The sequence below is a fragment of the Crassostrea angulata genome, chromosome 2 (assembly GCF_025612915.1).
Source record: "Crassostrea angulata isolate pt1a10 chromosome 2, ASM2561291v2, whole genome shotgun sequence".
Classification (NCBI taxonomy): Eukaryota; Metazoa; Mollusca; class Bivalvia; order Ostreida; family Ostreidae; genus Magallana; species Magallana angulata.
Window position 1 is genome coordinate 59,726,411 of NC_069112.1, and position 9,185 is coordinate 59,735,595.

Sequence of the window (9,185 nt, forward strand, 5' to 3'; positions counted from 1 at the left end):
AGTGTATTAATAATATTATTGAGATCATTAAAACTGGTATTAATTAATACATAAACACACTAGCTAAAAAGAAGCAAACACAATAGCTTCCAACAATGAACAAAATTTTGCATCTTGTGTACACTTGTACTGTTTTGAAATAAATAAAAAGAACAACCACTTTCTCTTACAAAAGACTATTTTCTAGAACAGTAAAAAAAACCCTCAACCATAATATATAATAAGTTGCAAAAAGACATTAACAATGCAAGCTGTGAATGAAATCATCAGCTAAAAAATGCAGTTGCAATATAAAAACAGTTTTGAACATGCATTTTTGGTTACTGGTATTTAATGATGATATGATACCTTAAGATACTTAATGACCAAAATCATGCAAATCGTGTACAGCATACTGTTTTGAAATAAAAAATAATGGCCACTTTCTAGCACAAAAAACTACTTCCTAGTACTGACAATAAAACAGCTTGCTCATAAATGAGTGGCATTCTAACATTGCAAGCTATGAATTAAATCATTAAAATTTTTATATCATCCACTTGCAAAATAAAAACAAACATTCATAATTTGTTTCTGGTGTTCAATGTTGATTTTCTATTTACTTTGCAACATTGTAAAACATATTATTTGCACTAACGCAAGATTTAAATCTGATAAGTAGCCTCATGATCAACATTTGAATCAGCTCCTCTTTGTCATCAACTATCAACTCTTTTTGTAAAATAATTTCAAGCATGCTTTTAAATACAGTTGTCTTGAGATCTTTTTTCTCTCCTCGCTTGAACAGAAAATTTACACGGAATGTTTTACTGGAGCTGCTGGTCCTTTGGCATACTGGGCACTCTCCTTCTACATATTTTTTTTGTCGACAAGCTGAAAAAATCCATAAATAAACAAAATTATTTAACTAGTTTATTTCATTAAAATCCTTATTTATTATTTTCAAACTTCCTGTAAAATTCTCATCAATTTACCTGCGTTGTCACAACAGATGTAAAGATCAACATCAGTGAAGTCAGTAAGAACAATTTCTTCAGGTGTTGTATTTTCCAGTTCTTCCGAAAAATCTGGATCAAGGTTTGCAAAACCAAAATCTTCATCTTTTAGGTTTACTTTGTTGTCAGGAACAAACCTAAGGATAAAAACAGAACTTATTAAATTCAGGTTTCAAATAAGAAAAGTAATTATATAAATATCTGTTTAATTTATGACATTATTATTAAGATTACCTCATAGGAAGATGTTGGACAAGTTGTTAGCTGTTTTCTTGTTTGAAACACTTTTGGGTAAACATTTGTGATTTTAACAGTGTCCCCAACATTAAATGGACTCAAAGCATTCTTGTTGAATAAGCAAACTTTGGCGACACTGCTGGTGTCTTTGATCATGATTCATTTCACTGCTAAACTACCTTCCTGACGATACTTCAATGGTGAAACCTAAAATATAAAAAGTACAGAATTAATTCTTAAAATAAATATAAGTACAGTAGTAGTAGGTATACATGCTTTGTTAAAGCATTATAGAGAATTCTTATATTCAAATATTTTTTGTATCAAAATAGTGAAAATATACAGATTGTTTTCAATAAAAAAACAATTGTGCAATTTGGTTATGTTTGTTAGTAATGGAATCAATATGATATTGTTTTTATTACCTTGAATATCTTCCCAGTAACTTCCGATTTGTCTGGTGACTGCAAAACATCCTTAAGCAGTTTTGGCTCTCCTTGTTGTGGTGCATTCTCAGGTAAATTTGGTACATGTATGTCTTCACTGGTTTCCTCTGATGCTGCATATGCAATTATACTTCTTGATGTTATCCATTGTTCGTTCCCCGTTTTCTTCAGTGCATTTTGGAATTTTAAAGCTCATTCCCTCCTTGATCATGTCAGACCTTGCCTTTTGATAGATTCTAATTTTGTAAGTTTCTGTGCCATTCCCACCAATTACGTTGAAAAAGTGCATGGTTCTGTTTGAGGTTTTGTTGCAATAGGATTGAAGTTCTTTTGATTTCTTCAAAACCTTTAATGTAACTATCAATGTTTCATCTGAAGATTCTTGAGACTAGAGAGAAATTATAACATTTTTTACAAACGAGAACAACAAATTCCAGCTCACTATATATATATCTTAACCTAATAAATCAGACTTCAATCATTTACCAGCAAATGCAAAAGGACATTATTTGACACAAAATTAATATATGCTATGTTTATAATCACAAAATTTCTGCAAAGTTCTGTAAACCCAATTTTAATTCTGTTCGAAAAACTAATTGGCACAAATATATGTAAAGTGAAAATGTTTTTTAAAATGTTTTGGTTAATCACAAATATTGTACCCAATTAATTAAAATGATTCCACTAAAGTTTTGCAATTTTCATGTAATTCAATAATAAAAATGACAATACATGTACTTCAAATAACTTAAATTCAGCATTGTTTAAAGTGTTATGACTGAAACTTACAATAACCATTTATTTATTAATATTCTTCAGCCTTTCATATTCCACAATAACATCTTCTGAAGCTTTTATTTTTGATGGATCAAAGTTGATCAAAATCAAGCCTGTGCTAGAAGTTACCCTGCTTAGTGCAACATTTGCCATACCAAATTCAAACACAGTACTACCTAAATCAATAACTGCTGAGTTCAAAGAAATCCCTTGGACTTTGTGAATTGTGCACGCCCAAGATAACATTAAAGGAAACTGTGAACGTACAACATGTCTACCTCTGTAAAAAACTTATGCTCATATGGTTCTATTGCAACTGGACTATGAAGAGAGAAAACTTGTTTCATCATTACTCTTCCAATTTTAGGATCATCAAACTTCACATGTATACATGATGGCTTATTGTTTTCACTTGAAAAAATAATATTCACAATTGTTCCAATAGCTCCATTAACCAAACCATTTTCAGTTTTAATATTCCTTATAAGCATAACTCTTGCTCCAACATACACCATCAACAAGTTTCTTAACCCTCCAGCAATAGTATCATCAGAAGGAATATGATCACTTAAAACTTGTCCCATGAAATTATCATCCTCTGATGCATAAAAATGATCTGCATAGATTCTGATAGCATTTGCCAATTTACTAAGCTGATTATTGTTATACATTTCTACTTGCTGTCTTGTGGGATAAATATGTAAAAATTTAGAAAACTTGGTTTCATCATATTGTAATCTACTTTTCAGAAAGGATATATCATTTTCTAGAGGCATACCAATATGTACTCTATTCAAAAGGAAATAATATGATAAATCAGAATTTTGTCTGTTATTTTCCTTTAAAAACATTGGTTGAAATAAATGCCAAAGTAACTCATTCTTGAATGCAAAATTTCTTTTCACAGGTCGCAACTGAAAAAAATCTCCAACAGCAATTATATTGCATCCCCCAAATGGAAGGTCACAATCTTTTATTTCTGACAAACGCCTGCTAATAAATGTTAACATGTCACCACTGACCATACTTACTTCATCAATGACAACTGAATGGACATTTTCAAATTCTTTACGTACTTGTTTCAATGTGTAACTAGACAAACCAGCATAATTCAAAAACTGTGCCACAGGAACTCGTAACAATGAATGAATCATACGACCATTTATATTATTTGCAGCAGTTCCAGTTGGAGCACATACAAGAACACGATTCGAATTTAAAACTCTTGCACAAAATAATTGGATGTATGCAATAATAACTTTTGTAGTAAAGGTTTTACCAACACCAGCTCCACCTGTTAAAAATAAATGAAATGGCAACTCATTTTTTTCAAATGTAGATTTCACAAAACAAAATGCCTCCAACTGGGATGGTGTCAACCTTTTCACACTTTCTCGAAATTCAACAATTGACATTGAACATGAAAAACTGTGCATATGCAAATCATCATCAAATATTTCTGTTGCATTTTGACTTGTATTTAAAGACGCAGATTCATTCACATCAGCAAAGAATAATTTTTCTAATACAAGATCATTATTCAAAGAAAACAAAGTGTCATTTTTGGTGTTTTCAGAAGAAGAGTTACAAGACAACTCTGACATCAATTTCAGCTTCCGTATTGTATTTTCGATTTGTTCCGTGAATGAAAAGTTAATGAAATCAATGCTTGTATTGAATAACTGTCTCTTGTTAATGAATGCTTCTCTAGGGTTGGAATAGGGAACAACAAGCTCATTTTCAGATTTGTGTGGCAATAATAAAAGTAACATTGAATAAAAATGATCATCTGAAGATGGAGGAAAATGTGGAAATCGTACAACGCTTGGTTTCTTGCATTTCTTCATAACCACATCATACTTTTCAATATAAATACGAGACAGAGAAACTCTCCTAGCATTTCATTGCTACATTTCTTGTACCAGGAACAAAATTTGAATAAACAAATATCACTTAATTCAACAGGACGAAAATGATAATAATCAATAATATTTGTTTGAAACACTTCTGTAGAATTGTCATCAAGAATTTCAATTTCTTTTCTACTTTTCAAAATTCTGTATCTTTTGCTTGGTTGCTAAACAAAACACCTGGTTACATGAATCAAATTCAAATTGCTTAATCTGTAAGCAGCTTCTTGGGAACTCAATCGTCTATGGCGCAAAACTGTGAGTCTTATTTTCAACAACCGCTCATGCCGTGGAATAGGATTTTCTCTAAAGACATTGTGAATTAGTTGACCCAGTGCATTTTTTAACTCATCCGGCTCTGACTTGCAAATATAGCTACACTTAATATGCTGCACCTTCAGCATTACAAATCATCTGGATATCCATATTTGCTCTCCAGTGTCTTAATATATCAGGATTGTATGAATTTATCATCACATCTTTACTTGTTAGGGCCCCGCAAGGATTTGCAGGTGCCCTATAGTAATCACTCTGTCCGTCCGTCCTTCTGCCCGTCCGTCTGTCACTCTTCCGTCCACAAATTTTCTGTTTTTTTCTAATAACTTTTTTTTATGGTTGCCCAATCAAGTTCAAATTTGGTATGGTAGTTCAGCAGGCAGAAATACATATTTTGATGCTAAGTTTGGTTCTCTATGTCTTCTGGTTTGGAGCTGGGGTGGTGGGGTAGATTCCTAACTATGCATAAGAATGAATGGGCAAAGAGAGATAACTGCTGAGAATGAATGGGCAAAGAGAGATAACTGCTGAGAATGTTACCATTGTATACATGGAAGGCTGTGGAATATTTGTCCTTTGGGATTAATTAACCTTCCACAGGAAGGAAATCCTAAGCTTTATTTTTATCTGTCACATTGAGATTAATTACTGCACTGCCTGTGTCTGCAAATGAACTTTGTTTTGAAGTTAAGGTCAATTTTGAATGATGTGTAGTATTGTGTACATTCTTTGAAATATGGATTTAAAATATAATATTCATATTTTATTTTGTTGAAATACCGTACACATGATTTATGATAATTTTATTGAATTCCAAAATCAAGATATATATTAAGATATCCTTTTTCACTATTTTATTTTTTAATTTTTTATTTTATATTTATCTGCCTTAATGCTGTTAATTTTAACAGGTAATCAGATAATAACCCCATTCTGTCATTTCTGAAAAAAAAATCTTATTGTAAATTTAGAACAAAAGGATGAGAGAGCAGAACAATTAATCCCCTGGGATTAATTATCTTGCCTGCTGCAGAAAATTTAGAGGCTTATCTCTATCTGTCATATGAAGATTAATGAACATCTTTGATAAAGAATATATATTTCATTCTAGTCCAAATACTTATATTCTGTAAAGTAGAAAAAAATATATGAATTACAATAAATTTAAAAAAAATGTTTTTTATTAGATATCAATTTTTTTTATTCTTTTTTTTCTTTTTTAATGGATGTTTTGGTGTTGTTGTTGTTTTTGGTTGCTATGTTTATAATAAAGGAAACTTAAAAATAGTACCTGAAAATGTTCCTTCTGTAAGCCCTGATTAAATTCAATAAATGGATGAGAGCAGGATAATTAATCCCTTGAGATTAATTATCTTGCCTGTTTCAGAAAATCTAAGGTCTGTCTTTATCTGTTATATGTATTACCGCACACGTGTCTGCAAGTGATGTTTGTTTGAAGTTGAGGCAAAGCCTAGGTATCATTGCATAGGTACATGTATCAATTCTTTGTTTTTTTAACAAATTTTATTTCATCCCATGTTAACCCCCTTTATCCCGTGGATATGACTCATTGGATATTGTTTTGATATCCCACAGTTGTGACTTTACAATGGGATTTGCGTAGGCATAATGAAGTAATTTTAAATAATGTGGAGTTTTATAAACAGTGTAAGCATTGATTGTGGTGTATAAAACATGGGATAAATAAAAAAGAATCTCATATGATTTGTAGTACAATATGATTTTTATCCAACTTGTGTGTTTTATCCCCTCACTAAGGCTCAAGAAAAAAACACTTTAATTGTTGGATGAAAATCATATCCAACTACAAATCACAAGATCCTATATATTCCAGTTCTTTGCATCTTCTGCCGGGCATTATTTTTCATCATTGTTATTATAAAGAGGATGGAATTCAAAGATTTTTTCACTTCTCTATATTAATTGTCATAGCGGGGCCCTTCCTGACTGGTCAGTTTTCTAGTTCTTTTTGTTGTGTAAAACTTTCCTTTATTTTTATCTGACAAATTTATATTTCCAACAACAAAAGTTTTTTCACATTCTCGTTTTGGAAAACCAAATCTACAACAAGACTTAAATCCTTTACTGCAATAAGAAGTATGAGAATGACGTTGTAATGTAGTCACTAATTGAAACAGTTCAGCATCATGCTCACAGTTGGGAATAACAGAACATATTGTTTTATCTATATAACGAACCAGTGTTGGAATTGTTAAATTTGAAATTTCATTGGGTACATCTTCAATCCATAAAAACATATGAATGTGTGGGCTTCCCCTATTTTGAAATTCTACTCTTGCAAAGTAATCAAGAACTTTACCCAAAGGATATTTTTCACTCTGAATTACATATTTCATTAAAGACTTGAATCTGCGCTCAAAGTGTATTGCAGTCATTAAAGGATCACTTTTCATACCACTTCCAAAACTATTCCATTGTTTAGCTTCATCAAAATCAATATTATGTAACATCATTCCCAATTCTGGCCAATGCAAATCATCTGCTGATAAGGTCATGAAAAGTGTTGGTGGAACTAAACATCGAAACATCGCCAGTAAATTATACAGCTGGTTTCTGAAATAAGCCACGGTTCCACGAATATTTTTCATGAACATGTAAGAATTTTCTTTTAACTCTGCATTATTCTGCAAATTTTTAATGTCACATGCATTCACAGACACAGCATTATTTTGACCCTTCTTTATTCGCATGTTTATATTTACAGTGCTGCTATCGTGAAAGTTGACAAAACTATCCTATCCTATCCTATATCCTGTATCCTGCATCCTATCCTGCAAATAAGCTCTATCCTATCCTATCCCATACCTTCAAAATATAGGAATGCAAGTTAAATGAAACGAAATTTAAGAATTTAATGATTTTATCAATTAATGTAGTACTGAAAATGAATTAATAAATCGTAAAACCGAATATTCTTCGAGCGGGATAACTTACTTACCTGTGCTACGGTAAAATTAAATCGTACGCGGGATGGACACAATAACGTAAACAAACAGGTAAGCGATTCGATTTTTGATTTCATTATATTTATGCATAAAAAACCGATAAATAACTTCGATGCACTTATTGAGGAATTGTTTAGTCACATATTTTTATCAAATTATTTTCTTTTCACATATAACTGAGCGTAACTATCATCATTCGAGCGATTCGTTCGGCGATAAATGTAAACACGATCTGGAAATGAATAATTCCTTTAGGAAGTTATATCGTTTATAGTTAAATCACTCTGAATTATTTTTAATGTTTAAATTCTTAAGCATTTATAGCTAACTAACATTTATTATTTCGATATGTTCAGGTTAATATCGGACAGAAATATGCGTCCTGTTATTGGGCATCGAAGAAATCATATGAAACGTGAAGCAATGTCTGTTTCTTGTATACCAGCTGTATACATGTTTATCTTCTAAAATGCCGAATTGGTCGTTTATAAATTCAAGCTTTTATTACTTTGCAGACTTTAAATGAAGTAAATACAGAAATCTATTTCTGACGTTGTCAAATGTTGCATCGAATATTCTTGCAGTAACTCCGTACTTGTGTGATAAAACTCATCCCATACCATATGTTTATTTTATTAAAAATCATAAATTGCATAAACAATTAACTAAGCTAGGGATAATTCAATATAAGATACTTAAATAGTAACGTCAATTCTTGTGATAAGCTATTTTACACTTACATTACGGTTCAAGTGCTATTTTGTTTATACAGGTCAGCCATATTGGTCCTTATTTCAAAACGTATTTCACTAGGGTTTACCTGATAGGTTTATCACCTGTAATTTTATCCAATAAGGTGTATGGTAACATTTCATGGTTGGCTGATCGTTTCTTTTGTGTACTCACACTATATAAAGGCTTGTTTCGAGTAGTTCGGCGGACTGCTCGCCTTGCGTCCACTGCTTATAGCAGCCTACTTCCCGGGTAAGCTCATCTTCCCGTTCGAAGCACTTTATACCGACTTCGGTATACATTTTGATAAGGCAGTGTTCAATAAAAACTAATTCTTTTCTCTCAGAAGTTTATCTTATTCAGACTAGGCGCCATAGTGTAATTAATATTTTGAATTTCGAGCCCGATATAAATTATCATAAATACGTGTAGGAGTATTTTTTCACGTTTCTTATTTAAACTCTGAAGTGAAATTTGTAATATTTTCATGGTAATTTTTGTCATTTTCATACCTATTTTTCATTGATTTGTTCAACTGGAGGTACCAGTTTATCATCTACATTCACCTGTTATAAAATAAATTTGTTATTAATTTAAAACTTTGATTTTTGTTGACTTCATTTATTTTTGCTGACTACTAATCACCAATTAGGGATAATTGGTAGTCACCCCCGTACCCGACTGTCCCAGGAGCAGGATTTATCCCCCTCTTGGGGTAGCAGTCTTATTACATTTTTGGTGGCCAGTGTGGGGGGTGACACTGTTATTCATTAAAATTTGTGATCAATTTTTTTTTCCTTAAGTCAGCATTTTGTTTTTCAA

At 31.6% G+C, this 9,185-nt stretch overlaps 1 pseudogene; it reads right to left on the reverse strand.

Annotated features, from left to right (window-relative positions):
- Positions 1–598: 598 nt before the first annotated feature.
- On the reverse strand, positions 599–2,479 carry LOC128174595 (uncharacterized; annotated as a pseudogene).
- Between the last annotated feature and the right edge of the window lie 6,706 nt (positions 2,480–9,185).